Source organism: Sturnira hondurensis, unplaced genomic scaffold, assembly GCF_014824575.4.
Source record: "Sturnira hondurensis isolate 20B ecotype Veracruz unplaced genomic scaffold, ASM1482457v3 Scaffold0025370, whole genome shotgun sequence".
NCBI classification, from domain to species: Eukaryota; Metazoa; Chordata; class Mammalia; order Chiroptera; family Phyllostomidae; genus Sturnira; species Sturnira hondurensis.
This window is the reverse complement of record NW_028098001.1, coordinates 1,882,981-1,899,715: the sequence shown is the minus strand read 5'-3', so window position 1 is coordinate 1,899,715 and position 16,735 is coordinate 1,882,981.

The following is a 16,735-nucleotide window of genomic DNA, read 5'->3' as shown; positions in this document are numbered from 1 at the left end:
GTTTATAGTTTCTCCTCCCACCCCTGAGTACTCACTGAGAAGTCTGGATCACATGGCTTATGGACCCTTATTCCAGTTTTCCTTAAAGGGCAGTTAGGTCCATCTGGAACTTTAGCCTCTATGAACTTTAATTGGCTCATTCTCTTTTTCCTCTTGGTTTTAGCTGACACTACCTCCATCAACTTTTGAGTTCTTGGAATCTTTATAAATCTTGCTTCTTTTGTATCATACATGTTGGCCCAGGAAGTTTTAAAAAGTATTTAGCTCTATTTCATCATTATTTTTCTTAAAATTCAATATAAAGATTTCTTGATTACATTAGTAAATCATGTCATAAAAATGCCTCACCCCCTTCAATTAAATGTCATCACCTTAAAATACAAATCTGATTTATTTAATACAAATAATTTAGTATCACAATGCACTAGTTAATATACTAGGCATTGGGAAACAGACGTAACTAAGCCTGGTCTGAACTCCTATGCTGCTCAGGATCTACTGTAGGAGAAGTGATGATAATGAAGGATGAGAAAAAATGATGATATTTCTAAAAATTTGATAACATTTGCCAAATATACGCTGACAAGCCATTATGGGACTTTTTATGTGGACCACATGTAGAAGGGACTTTAGAAGATGGTAATGATACGTACATGGGCTAATGTTATGGCAAAGGCTTAGTTTGGGTCCCACAAAATAAAACTCCAGATTTTGCACTGAATGCATGTGGTTTACTTGGTGTGTGTGTGTGTGGGGGGGGGCTGTAAACCTAGTAAACAGTACTGACGGAAAGGACACAGTGAGGAAGGAAAAGGAGTATGAACCAGTAAGCGTTCCTTCTGGGTTCTGCTGTAAGCCACATGGACTCAATTTAGTAAGTGCCTCTAACTGCTCCCCTCAAAGTCAAGAGATTGGAAGATACGTTCACCACTTTTGCTCACTGATGGTGAAGAACACCCAGAATAGAATGACACGCCCGCATTCTGGCTGTGATTGCACAGGGCAGAGGAGCTCCTGAGGCATGGGAGAAGGCCCTGAAAGAGAATGCTGCGTGTTGTTTGATGTGTTTTCTGAGGTAGTGCCATGAAACAGAGATTGCATACACCTGTGAGTCCCAGCAGTGGCTGAACTCAGAGGCAGGCACCGATGTAGCACAGGCACTGGAGACATTTGTCCAGGGAACTTTAAGTAATTCGATATGGCTGAGGCATACAGTGTGAGAGTGTGTGTGTGCATGCATGGCTGGCAGATGGGAGGGTGTAAAGGACTGTTGTTGGCCATGAGTGGCAGGAGATAGAATTGGAAAATCATGCAGAAATAAGATTATCGATGGTTGAAAGTGCTAAAGTATGGAATTTGAACTCTCCTGGAGTAAGCATTGGAGAACAGACTGTAATCAATAGGTAGAAGTGACGTGGTAGTGTTTGGGCTGGAAGAGGTTACTCTGAAAACTGTTTGACAATGACATGAAAAGGAGCAAGATTAGGGAAGAGGAAACCAGTACGAGATGAAGGCAGTAGTCTCCTTAGGGGACAAAATGGTAAAAATGAGTTTGGAGATTCAGAATTATACAATGGAAATGAAGTCTAAATCATGGGGTAGGAACTAGTATTTAACTAGTTATGGGAAGTAAAAGGAAAGAGAAAATAACAGTGACTCCCATCTCTGCTGCTGAGCAAGAGGGATGCTGGTCTTTTCCGTTAGAATCAGTGTCACAGTTTACAGCTGGTGAAGGGGGCCAGGAGGCATTCAGGGCTTGAACAGTAGGAAAGGCTCTAGGGTGGGCTTTGGACTTGGAGCTGTGTATAACTAAGTTGCAGTGCAATCTGTGAGTATGAATAAGGTCAGGCACAAGATATTGACACCGGAAGGAGAGAAGAGGCAAGGGCCCTGAGTAATGCCACTATCTAAGGAGGGAGTGGAAAAAGAGGAACCACAAGCAGCAGTGTAAAAAGTGAGTGCAAAAAGTTAAACCAGGAGAGACTGTAATCATAAAATACAGGGTTCAAATAAAAAGAAAAAACAATACATTAAACTGATTTAAACAAAAGCCACTTTAATAGTGCTAGCAATGGTCAATAGTGTCAATATCTTGTACATTCCAGGGAGGTGAGAATGAAAAGTGACAATTAGATATAGCAACTGGGCTATTAATGATCTCAGCAGGAGCGAATTCTGCGTAGCAGTGAGAAAAATTGTCAAGCTCACAAACAGTAAGGAGAGAATCGAAGAGAAGGTGAACTAGCTTGGCTGGAATGGAAATACGAAAAATGAACAGAGAAGGTGATGTAGAAATAAATTGGGGCTTTTTTTTAATATGGGAGAAAGTTGCACATATGGAGACGCTTAGGAGAAAGAGCCAGCTAATACAGGAGAAAAAGGGGGAAATGGAGAAAAATTTGTAAGGTGAGAGTAGTGCTTGAAAAATGATAGATTAATGCTATTTATGAAAAGGGATACATCTGTCTTTGAAAAAAAAGAAAAGAGAAAAAAGTTAAGTTTACATGCTTCAAATTAAACCAGTATGTTATGTTAATAGACTAGCTATTTATAATTTTAATGGCGGCAAATTTAGGAAAAAGATCTTGGCCCCACGATAACGCTGGTTATTAGGGACTATGTCCCATTGATATGATATTTTAGGGAGTTTGTAGCACTCCTCCCTTAGGGAATCTTTAACAACAGCAGAGACCGCTGTCAATCAGGAGTGATTTGGGGTGATTTAGGTGAAGCCTAGTGAGGAGAACCTGTTGATACTTCCCGGCACTCTCATTGTATCAAATAAAGTTCATCGTGGAAGTGGCAGCTCTTAGCTCAGCTGTAGGTAAGTGGCACACCGCAGGCACTTAATAAATATCAACTTAATAATATAATGTCCCCTATACTATATCTATTTTTCTTTATTAATTTCTCTTTTATTTGTCATTCAAGTACATTTGTTTCCATTTTCCTGCCACCAATTTCCCTTGCCCCACCCATGCCCACCTCCCACCCTCAATCCTTCTCCCCTTCGGTTTTGTCATGGGCCCTTTGTACAGCTCCCTGGTGACCCTTACCCTTCTTTCCCCTGTTATCTCCCTTCCCCTCCCCTCTGGTCATTGTCAGTTTGTTCTTTGTTTCAATGTCTCTGGTCAGATTCTGCTTGTTTGTTTGTTTGGTCACCTATGCATGGAACCTAGTCAACAAAACAAACATCCTTTATATTTTAAAAAGAAAGATACACCAGTAGTTTAATTAATCATTATCATTTGACCAGAAAATACCAACACGACTGGGGGTCTAATGAGGAAAATTATTCATAGAAAGACCCCCTATCTGCCAGTTTGGGCTAAATTTTATTTGTGAGATGAATTTTACACATTTTCCCAGTAATGTGCTTTTGTGATTTTAGTTCCTGGTTTGAACACAGAAAGTCCCTGCTTTTTTCAACAATCACGGAAAAGGAACCTCATCTCAAGACTTGTTTTTAAAAGTGCAGTATCGAGGGCACCGCTGGGTCAGTTTCTGATATTACCTGAGCCTCAGGGGAGTTGGTCTAAAGGTGAGTATCTCATTTGTTCACAATAAGACTTATAGTGTCTCTTTGGTGGGGGACCTTAAGAGGTGGGAAGCTTGAAGGAAATTGCTCAGTTTACAATCAATGGGCAATTGTTTTTTCAGCTGAGAATTATTCACTTGCCCTGAACGACCTTAGCGTTTCCTCATCTATCAGGAGCAGTAAGTACAGCAGGTAGAGCTGCTACAGAATATGGTTTTCTGCCTGTTTTGTACAAAGATTAGATGATTCTCCTTTTCATGTCAGGAACATGAGTCTGTATTCAACATATGAAGATCACATCCATGTCTAGTTTGCTTAGCCTTCTACTCTATGAAAACATAATTTGTGTTTAGCCTTCAACACTATGAAAACATGGCTTGTAGTTTTTACTTCTATAAGATTTTGGCAAAGGGAGCTCACTGACTGATATGCTCTCCTCATACCTTAACATTTTATTTCAAACCCATTATTTGGAGAACATTCTTTTAAATAAAACATAGAACAACTATTTTAAACTTTTAACTTACATCATGTCAATGGCATAAAAGATAAAATTATGGTTTCTATAGGAACTATGATATAGCCTTACTTTTTTTTCTCTCCCTCTATTTTAGTGTAAGGAGATACATCCCTTCAAATGCGTATTATGGAGCATTAATGCAACCTTAAGGGGAAACAAGTAACCTTGCATCTTGCAAAATTCAGAAAGAGAGAGCAGAAAGTGTATCACACCCTGGCAGCACCATGTCTTGCTAAGAGGCCATTGTCTACACGGCGCTGTTTATCTGTATAACGTGTTCAGCTGGATTCTCCAAAGTCCAGATGTGCTTTCATTGGAATTATGAAAGGCATCCTGAGGATTTTGAGCACACGTTGTAGAATGGGAATGATTTATAGTTTTCAAAGCCGCCAATTTATATATAGTCATCTATACCACAAATTACCCGTGTTCTAATATATATTTCTCTTGTTGGCAATTCTGTGCTAAAAGTTACTTCATTCCAAATGATAACAGTTCTGACTTATTTTATATAATTTCAGAGAAATATATGAGCACTTGCTTTTTTGTGAGATAACAGGCAACTACTTTTTCAAAATTAAAATACTATACTTTGTTAGTTTTTTTCTTTTTAACCACATTTTTACAAACACCTCTTCTACGTAGTTATATTTTTACATCCATTTTTTAAATCAAGTCTACCTTAAATTTCCATCTTCCTCCTCTTTGTTCTTTTTTGTCCCCTCAGTCCTTTAGGAAAATTCTAGCTCTGCCTACAGGTATGTCAGAAATCTCTTGTTCAGAGGAGGGAATAAATCCACTTCCAGATTCTGTAGAAATAGCCAGTCACACTTGTTCCTCTGACTTCTAACTTGCATCCCGAGACCAGCACTCAGTAGCACAGAGTGTTAGCACTCGAGGTCATTGTCAGAAAATGTCATTTCAGACAAGTAATTATTTTCCCTAAGAAGTCAGAAAAACTGTATTTGACTGTTAGGTGGCAGGAGCACCTACTTTGGCTCAGAAGACACAAATTGGTATCCCAGATCCCAGACACACTCACATATTTTTTATTCAGCTCTTAGTGTCCAGAACACATTTTTGAATTAGATAACAAAATTTCAAAATCAAGTGATTCCACCTAAAATCAGAATATTATCTTTCTCATGGGAAACAGACAACCTATGTTGTCAAAGCGAGTGGGAAGTCCTGGTTGCACTTTCTTGACCCACTTATTTCTATCTTTGTATTCATTTGAATTTGTACCCCCTGACTAGAAACACCTGGTTCCAATTCCAGCTCCACTATTAATTGTGTCCATTTGAAGCAAAGTTATATAGCTTTGCTGCACCTTGAATTTTTTATACATCAAGTGGGAATTGCAGATACTGCTTTACTGAACAATTCCAGTTAAATTAAGTTATAGACATTTCAGATATATGGATGATCCTCACCATTAATGTGGTGACATTGGGAAACCATAGCTAGTTTAGTCTCACTTCAAGGTGCTTAGGTGATGAATTTGAGAGGCAATCTAGAATCTGTTCTTCTGTTTCCTGCAGACTCTGAACATGATTGGTCAGCATACAAGTGGGAATTCATATTAACAAAGCTTGAAATTCGGATGTTTAACATTCAAATAGACACTGTTTTGCAATATAAACTTTAATTGTTGAGATATTGGATATTTGCATCCTGTTGACAACACATTATTCCAATTTACATGAGTTGTCTAATTCCGACCAATTGGATATTCATCTACAATTAGGAATATAACAGGCCAGGTTTGTGCATACATTACTTGAGTTCTCGGGCTGTGTATTCTGTTCTACAAATACTTCAGTGGGAAAACAAAGTTTATTCAGAAGATGTATTGATAAATATGGAATCACAAAAACCATGGAATTACATATAACATTTGAATAGTTGTTGGAATTAAAGGAAGCTGCATTGTTAAAATTGCACAGGAAAAATCTTTGGCCTATGACACCCACTTTCTTGTACTATTTTGAGTGGACAGTTTATTGTATTTGACACTGAACTCCACTTATTTTAATTTTCATGTTTAGCCTATCTTCCTCTGATTGATACTGATATTTGGTCAGACATGTGAATTTATGCAGTTGGGGTTCATTCAAAGCTTTACTTTTCCAAGAGAATCTTTGTCTTTCTAGAATAGGATGCCTATCCCTGTCTGGTTTGATTATGTTTTCATTGTCGTGTTTGAATTTCAAAAGATAATCTTATTTGCACATTTTTTGTAACTTACTAGTTACAGTTCAGACTGGCTCTTTTCCTCTTAGCTTCTGTAAGAACCTGCTCCTTATATAACACAAACTATTGGGTTGATGAAAAAGTTGTATAGTTTTTTCCACACAGTGGTTCGAGTAGTTTTTAGTTATCTTTAACTTCATTCAAAACAATGTTAGCTTGTATTGTGACAGCTGTCATATCGATGTGCAATTATAATTAAATTAGTAAATGTTTATGCAGCCATTTTAATATTGAAGGTGGAAGAAAATGTACAATATTTTAAGCATATTATGCTTTATTATTTCCAGAGAGGTAAAATGCAGCTGAAATACAAAAAGAAATTTGTGTAGTGTATGGGAAAAAGTGCTGTGACTGATAGCACATGTCAAAAGTAGCTTGTGAAGTTCCTTGGTACTATTGACATTTTGGCCAAATAATTCTTTGCTGTGGAGCTGTTTTATGCATTGGAAGATGGTAAGCAGCATTTCTGGCCTCCATCCACTAGAAGTCAATGATAGGATATAGCCAACCTACTCAAATATCCAAATCAATAAAATTATTGATGAAAATGAAAAGCATGTCTTATTTTATGAAAAAAAATGCAAGGGACTTTTTGGCCAACCCAATATTACCTTGTAACATTTGTCTCTGAGCGTTGTTTGTGTGTCTATATTTTCTGTGTATGCCTATGCGTGCTTTAGGAAGCCTGTTCAATGGAGTCTGTTGTATGTGTGTCTCAGTTTCGAAGAAAATTATTTACCCCTCGAGCTTCTGTTTTTTATATCTGTCATGTGTGGTAATTAGAATGTTTATCTGAGATCCTTTCCATTTTAACTATCCTCTGATCGCATTATTATTTTAATATTAAAAAAGCCAGAATACTGAATGAGAAGCTGTAGTTCATAGCACCTTTGACCTAAAAGCCTCAAATAACTGCAAAACAAATGATATGTACATTCTAAAACTTATGAAATAAGTAGCTTAAATTTCTCTAGATTTTTCTGGCAGTTCTAAAAATATATATATTCACTACAAAAATGTGGTCCTCAATCTCATCTCAATAACTAATAGTTAATTTAAATACATATATATAAAATGTATTTACTAAATGAATTCATTTAACATGAAAATATACTTACTTTTCTGATTTGTAGACTATAGGTCATCATTTGTAAAGTTTTGGTTTTACATTTTAAAGTGATAAAAGAACACTTCTTTGTATAATTATTCATCTTTTAAAAGTTTAAAATTAATTCAAATATATTTAATTACATTATTTTATATTATATAGTAGTTATAAAAATAACAAAATATATTTAATTGCTGTAGCCATTGTATGGATGCCATAATTATTAAAAATACTATTATACAGGATTATAGTATATTATAAAAATTTACATTGATCCTAATTTATTGAAAGCAGTTGCTATTTTAATTATTCATTTTGTTTCATAAAACTCAAGATCTGTTTGTTGTAGGTCAGACAGGCCATGCAATTGAAAGAAAAATGAACTGGGTCAAATTAAAAGGAGAAACTTGCCCGAGGGCTAAGCAAAATCTTGGTGAAATAAAGAACTAAGTTTACCACACACACACATTTTTTAGTCATATGTTTCTGTGTTTGTACAAGAAAGTCAGGATCTAAAAAAAGTAATTGAGTTGACAATGCACTCAATAAATATTAATTGGTAATAAAGTCTTTACTTTCTAGAACACAAATAGTTTTAAGATAGTTATCATAAGAAGAATTATCCTTTTCAAGGGAGTTATGTTTATGCCTAAATTTTGCTGTCATAAAAGAAATAGAATAGTCAGAAATAATATACAATTGCACTGTTCCCATTGTGGCTCATTGTGTTTTCTCGTCAGTGGTGTACCAGAGAGCCAGCAACTGAACAGGTGAACCCAGATGTTAATCCAGCAGAGAGTTAAATGTAAAAGACAGTGAATAAAAAAATCAAAAACATATCTTCACTCCTATGTTCATTGTAGCATTATTCATAGTAGCCACGATATGGAAGCAACCTGCGTGCCTGCCAACTAATGAGTGGAAAAAGGTGAAATATTACTCAGCCGTGAGAAAGAAGGAAAAAACCCTGCTGGTGCCATTTACAACATGCTTGAAACCTGAGAGTATTATGCAAGTGAAATAAGCCAGACAGAGAAACACAGATACTCTGTGTTATCACTTACATATGAAATGCAAATAAAAAGTCAAAGTCATAGAAACAAAGAGCAGAAAAGTGGTTGCCTGAATGAATGAGAGAGGAAGGGAGAGGTTGGTAAAGGGTATAAACTTTCAGCCGTAAGATAAGCAAGGTCTAAGGATCTGATGTGTAACATGGTGGCTATTGTTGACAACATCATTGCACAATCGATATTTAATAAGAATAGAACTTAAATATTCTTGCCCTCCCCCCACAAAAGGATAAATATGTGAGGTGATGTGTGTATCTGAATATGTTAACAGAATAGGAGGAATCCTTTCACAATGTATTATCACAATGTACACTTTAATCATATTTTAATTTTATCAATTGTACCTTAATAAAGGTGAAAAACAATAAAAAGCAGTGAACGAAGGTTATGGACTGGGTGAAAACATATTCATTAAGTGAGATACGAGATTAACTTGAGAAAGGGCAGATTGATGGCTATCTAAGAATCAATTACACATCCAATAACTGGGGGGTCCTACAATACAGGATCCCTAAAATTAGTAATTCTAGAAGAATGGTTCACTATTTTAAAAAGACCACATTAAAAGTGACGCAGCCTTTTCTGTGACTAGTAATAAGAACTTGAAAACACAAAAGCACCCAATGAATAGGCAGATACATATCTATTACCCAAACAGTTTTACATCCGTTACCAAGCCACATTGTGGCCAATTCCCTACGGAAGACCCTCAGGAAACAGAATTGACTACTAAATAGGTATCTCTAGTTTCCAAAGCCTTATTGCTCAGAGAGACTTCCTATATATTTTATAATTCTTTGTGATTTTTTAGAATTGTTCTATATTTCAAATACTTTGTTCAGGCAGCCATGTCAGTTCATGCAATGGATCGAAGTGTATCATTCTCTATTGAGTGAATGTGTGGCCATGTCCAATGCCTTGTGTTTGTCTTGCTTTATTTTCTTATAAAAGCCAGAAAAAAATACCTTGAAAATTCCAAATTGTGGACCTATATTCAGAGCAGCTCAATTTAAATTACATTTATATTCTAATATATGTTCAATTAGTATTTATCCCCAGCATTTCTAGACTTCTTTATTGAATTCATAACATGTCAGAAACGTACACTAATATTAACTAAAAGATACTGCAATATATGAACTGTATATATTTTATTGTTTTATAAATTCTTTTTTACCTGAAAAGTAAGAATTCATGTTTGTAAAGTTGCTGCAATTCTAAATTTATTCTTAAAAGAATGACTTATTTGGTAATTACTTTACAAACATCATAACATCTCTAAATAAATTATTTTCTTTTTTAAATTTTTTAATTTATTTATGTTTGGGGGAGGGAAGAGGGAAAGAGAGAGAAATAATGATGTGTGAAACAGCCATTGGCTGCCTCCTGCAAGCACCCCAACCAGGGTGCAGGGATTGCAGGCATGAGACTCGGGCATGTGAAAGAATTTGTTTGACTTGCTTAAGATCATAAAAATAGTGGGCCCCAGGAGTAAAACTAGATCTACATGTCAACCTGATTCCAGAGTTCGGAGCTATTTTCTCTACAGCTTTCTGTATTGCTGATTAGCCCGTCAAGGTTTGGGTAACTTTTACCTTCACAACTAGTTTGAGGACAAGGTATTAGATGTGAGAAAACTTGCCAAGTGTGTACAGCCTCTCTCTCTCTCTCTCCCCCCCTCCCTCCCTTACTCTTTGGCACTCCCTTTTCTGGAAGATCAAGAAAGACTTTAGTTGCTTTTGCACATGTAGCTTCCTGTCCCACCACTGCACATAAACAATAAGCCAGGACAATAATTTACGGTATAAATCAATGCCAACGTTAACAGACTTTCACAGACACTGATATAAGATGAACAGTTATCCCATTCCATTTGTCCTCAGATTCACTCAGAGAGTAAACTTAATGCGTCATGGTTGCCTGTTTTCTTCCTCTGTTTCCAGTGAAATTTTTGTCTATCCAACGAAGATCACAAATTTTACTCATAAAATATATTATTTTGACCTTTCTAGTTATGTTTACAGTGAAAAATTGCATCAGTTTGTAAAATAAAGACACAGAGCAGCTAAAGTTTTGTGAACATGAGTCATGTCAGAGTTTAAGGACTATGATCTCTACCTGTGTGCTCCAGAAAGTGTGTGAGAACTGCCTTGTCTGGCAATGCCACCCAAGCACAAGGATTAGTGGTGTAATTGCCAGCATTCTCAGTAGCAACTATTCCAGTGTCATGAATAGAGTATGGCCTGAATTACGGATAGTTGATAAAATATTGTATGACCCACATGTCATAGATAATCAGCTGAATTCATTAAATGACACAGCAGGTAATAGAATTCATTTAAGTTATTTTATCATTGACATATTTTGTACAATGAGATTATAATTTCTTTCTCATACTACAGCAATGATGTAAGAATGACTTATGTTACTACTGATGCTTAACCAGTATCTTTTCTGCCCTCTAGGTTTATTAATATAACCTTAACTTAGTTAGGGGCAGGAAGGTATTCAGTTTCCTTGGCTTCTTTGCCACTAAGAGTTACCATATGAAAGCCCTAGCCAATGAGTTGTAATCAGAATTTGAATTGTGGTGGAAGGGATCATGAAGCTATTTTTTCTTTAAATAAAGGAACAAACTCAGTTAGCAATAGCCTGATAACCTCCACTTTTCTTTCTGCAGTGAAGACTCAGACATGAGGCAGCAACTTGAGAGCGGGAAGAAGAAAGAAACTTGGTTGACCCATTTTTGCAACATAGAACTATCCTAAGTGGCTTACTTCCAGACTGTGTTATGTGAAATAAACAACTTGTTCAAACTGGATAACACGATTCTTGGATTTGAAGTCCAACCTCTGCACTCTTTTCAAATCAAATCAAATCAAATCAAATGTGTGGTAAGAGAAATATGAGTATGTTTATTATTCTTGAAGACCTGTCTATCCTTAGGAGTATTGCTGGTCATAATTTGCATAATAAAAACCCTTACATGTGTTGTCCACTGGAGAGCACCAAATTCTGCCTGGGTCAAGGTCAAAGTCAGTATTACACTCAGTATGTTTCCTATACTCTTTTTATTTACCGAAAACTTCCAAATCTGAAATAAAAAGTGAAAATATCTAGTTGTAATCGATGAAACATCATTTGTTTAATATTTGCTTTAGAGTAATGAGTTAACTCAAGATTTAAAAAGATAAATGACTGATCAGGTCATTCCCCACAAAAGAATAAAATTTCCAAATACAAATAGCAGTAATATGCATATTATTAAAAATAATTCTAATATGTAGTTTCAGTAACTTAATTGTGATATAAAGCCTGAATTTTAGAATTTAATTATCAAAATCTTCTGATTTTTTCCTTCAATGTTGAGATATTTTACCATTTTATTTATGTCATAAATAGTTTTTTCTTTAGTTCAGCCATACATCCAAAACTTTCATTAATTTATCTATTAAATAATTGTTGAAAGGTTATTATATGCACTGCATATTATTTTAGCTACAGTTGGTTTGCACAGGCTCCTAAAAGCCTGTCGTACTCATCTTTTCCAACTCTGCCTTTAGTGTCATCACATTATTAGCTCGAAACCCGCCCTACTGGGAATGCTTGCACCAAACAAATTGGCAGAGACAGCACAGTGGTCCTTATTTGTGTGTGTGTGTCTTTGGGGGGAGATACTAGTTGTTAGCATTTACCCACACACAACTACAAAGGATATAAACTAAGATACCACTACACCCCTATTTATTCAAAAAATACTAATTTAGGCTAATTTCCTGTCTTATTCTTGTTATGTTCTGTGAAAATTGTGAAAATATGCTACAGAATTCTTCCATTTATTCAAGAACATTATAACTTAGTGTCCCCTACAATCAAACATGTACTGTTTCTATTTGGAGTTTGCATTCTAGTAGGCAAGGCTTTCTACTGAAGGTGCTTACAATGTAGTGGGAGATCTTCCATCTGCTTACAAACCACTGTAATGTAAGGCACTGTGCGATAAGGGCTGGGGGGAGGTGCAGTCAATGAGTTATGTAATTCTGAGCAGAAGAGTGCACTTGTGAGTGATCTGGTAAACTGTACATCACTTCACTGAAGTAGTACCAGTTGTCCTGAGTGTTGACATGCAAAGAATTCCATGGATGAAACTGGGTGTGGGTGGCAGGCAGATAACCTCTCTGTTATTTTGAACTTATTTTCATTTTCACATATTTTATTGAAAAAAATTGTATGTCTCCTTTTCTCCTTTCGTCACAGAATGAATACCGATCTGTTTTATTTTTCTGGCACAGAAACTGTCACTGTCCAAGCCCTCAATAAAAGCCCAGAATGGTTTCAGGTGGGAGAAAAACAAGTAAAAAGGCAAGCTGCGTTTTGTAAATGTGAGTTAAAATTTGGCTGGATAAGCGATTGTGAAAAGTAATGTGTCTGAAGAGAGATAAATCAGAAAAGGAGGGGAAATCAGATCATGAATTTATTTCATAGGCAGAAACTGGCATTTAAGAAGTATTTGGTAGTAGGGGAAAGTAATCAATGCATGCTCTAGAAGGAAAACCTGACAGGTGTGATTGAAAGTGGATTACACTGTAGAGGTAGTAATGAACATTTTGAAAATAGTGAAATAGTACAGGTAGCAAATCAAATTGGCCTGACCAACCAAGGAGGCCAAAAGATATAAAATTGTAGAATGCAAAATTGACTTCAAGGTAGATGAAACAAGAGAATTTGTATCACACTGTACAAGGCAGGTAAGTGAGAAGAAAAATAGTTTAGACAATATCAGAAGTTCTAAGTCAAAGTGCCTGGAAACATGGAGAATATTTCTTGAAGAACTGAATTTTAAAAAGGCACTTTTTTATGCTTATTTTTCAAGGATGTGGGGTTTTGCACATATTAGTCTATTAGATGGTTTCTAAATATGTGAAGTATTCGGAAAGAAAACTTAGAATGCAACTGTTCTACATTTTTATATATAGTTATATGTGTAATTTATATGTATATTATTTACAAAATAATATAGAATATATTTAATAGAAAGTCTTATTTATAATATTGAAACTGTCACTGAAAATATATGCCATAAACTAAACATAGTACCTAAATTAATTTATCCTTATGTACAATGTCCATGTTTACCAAAACCAGTAGAGTTGGGAAAATTATCCATATTCCATTAGCCCATAAAATATTTGTAAACTTTTAAGTGTACTTGGAGGTGTATTAACGGTAGCAATTCATTAAGATGAAAAAATTCACATGGCTAATCAAATTGATATGCTACTCATGATGAAGAAACTAGAACTAAATCTGTTCCCAAAAGTTCCATTCAACTTATGTGGGTTTCACATACAGCATGACTTTATTCATAGTTTTGTTGAGATATAATTGGCATACATCATGATATAAGTCTTCAACATAATGGTCTGAATTTAGATGTGTGAACTATAACTTTATGCTATACATACATATTGAATGTGATCAATAATTCTTATTTAAATAAAAATGTAGCACAAACTCAGGTTTTATTTAAAACTAATTAATTTGCTGACTTTAGTGTGCAATAGTTATACTGACCCTTCCTGCTTGGCATGTTATCTTCTTCTTTCCACTGGCTACTCACTAAGAGTGGACTATTCTCTCATTTTCTTTATTAAAATAAGCCTATTAACATGTCTATAAAGTCATCTACAAATTCACTTTTCCCATTAAGAAGAAGACAAGTAATATTTGACTCTTTCTATCTTGGAAGGATATATATGATAAAGAATAATAGATTTAAATGCATTTGTTGTTAAATTCCACCTAATAATAAAGTACCATTTTGATAATGAATATATGAGAACAATAATATAAACAATAACATTATAATGCAGAAAACACTAGACAATTTAACTTGACAAGAGACCCCAACAATTAAGAGACTAATACTGATTAAGTGGTATGTTATGAGTCTACTTTAACTGCTACTAATTCTTTTAGACCCTAGATACACTTAATACATATGTGAATTTACTGTTTTTCGACTTCTCATAAAAAAAGGCTTGTAGTTTTCATCAGTTTCTTAGCTATTTTGAATCTTTTACATTTTTTAGAGGTACAACTAGGGTATATGAAATTATATATGGTATTTATATGTACATGATTGAGAAGTATGCTTATTTGTGAATATATATATATATATATATATATATATATATTCACATACATTCACAACCCTATATATATATATAGGGTTGGCAAAAATGTCTGTTTAGTTTTCCCTGTAAAATAAAAGACACAGTTTTCATTTTCACCAGTAAATTTATTGATTTGGATATTTTGAGTATGTGGGTTATCTCTTGTGGTTGCAGAACATTTATTGTTCTCAATTATTGTTGTGATTTGATTGCTATTAACTTCAACTGGTCTACCCAATCATAGAACATTGTCCAGTGAGAAATCTCCAGCACAAAACTTCACAAATTTCTTTTGACATATTTGATCAGTCACAGCACCTTCTCCATACACTGCACAAATCTCTTATTGTATTGCAGTTGCATTTTTACCTTTCCTAAAATAATAGAGCATAATGTGCCCAAAATGTTGTATATTTTATTCTACTTTCAATATTAAAATGGCTACACAAAATCACCAATTTTGATAAGTTTTTTTAAGATTCATACTGATATGACAGTTCTCAAAATACAATTTAACAAAATTATTTCAAATGAAGTTATAGACAACTAATCACTACTAGAACTATCTTACCAAAAAAGAAAAAGAAAAAGAAAAATGAACCCTTTAGGAAATTCAATAAATAATAATAATTACAAAACTTAATTAAAAACCATGTGATATCAGCAAATAATAAAGCAAAAAATGACTATTAAGGGGTCACATACAAGATAATAATATTGGGCTATGGTTGAAAGATAATAAACTAATAAAATTGGGAGTATTTGAACAGCCTTTTTCTATCGTGTGCATTTAACACTATCATAGTAATGAAGAATCCTGAAATATCACATAGAGGACTGATTTGAAATTTCTTTAAATGAAGAATAAATGGTTTAAGCTCAGTTAAGGTCAGTTGAGAGTTAAAAAAAAATAAAAAGAGTTGTATGGAGCTGAGTAGGGCATGTATTTATCTCATTGAATCTTTCATTTCTGACTGATTGATAAACTTATGATTTTTTGGAATCTATCAAAGTTTACACATAAGTCACATTTCACTTGAGTGATATGGCTCCTTTTGATTCTTCACACAGACTCTGATTGAGCTGCATTGACTAGGCACTCCCTTCACTATGATTTACTTCCTCTTTTCCACCCCTTATGAGGCAAGGGGTGGAAATGCACTTTGCTGAAGGAATAATTATAGGTTAACAAAATTTAATTTGTCCATGAAAAAACCCTGTATTGTAGATAGGCACAGTCATTGATGGTGCAGTTTATGAAGGAGAACATTACTTGCTTAGTCATTGTGCATCAGAGGGCAGCTGTGTATACTTAAAATTAGTATTCTAACATTGATCCAAACTCTTGGAATTTTCATCTATTGTGATCATTAAATAAAATATTGCTGACGCTTTAAGAAAAGTTAAATGCTACAGCAAAAATATAATTCTTGGAATAATAATTAGCTCTGAGTCATTAAGTATATTTTAAAGTCTTCTTTTGAAACATTTCAGTGATGCCAAGTATATATTAAAAGTTTGAAAATTTTTCTACTACTGTGGTCCAATCCATGAATGTTTTTGGCCAGAAGTATTGCAAAAACCTCTCAAGTAATTTTCCTATTACATTGCTAAGATTGGACAAAATCTTTGTATTGTGCCCTGCACCCCAAACATACCTCTCTAACCTTATCTTTTGCTATTCTCCTGTCTCACACAACTCCAACTGCACTGGTCTTGGTTTCCATCATCACTCTTGGCATGATTCTACATTAGTGTATCCACACAAGGTGTTCTCTTTGCCTGGAACACTCTGTTCCATATATACATCTACATGTCTCACTCTGTTATGGCCTCCTGACCACCTTCTCACCAATGGTATCCAGACCGCCATATTTAAAATAACATTCCACACCCAATACACGTGCTCTTTCTAACTCTGCTCTACTTTATAATATTATCAACTTCTGACATATATATATAATTTGCTTGATTATTATGTTTATTGTGTTTCCTTGTTGGAACGAAAAGCTTAGAAACACAGGACTTTTTCCTTGCTTTGATTACACATGAATCCTAAGACTTGAAAAG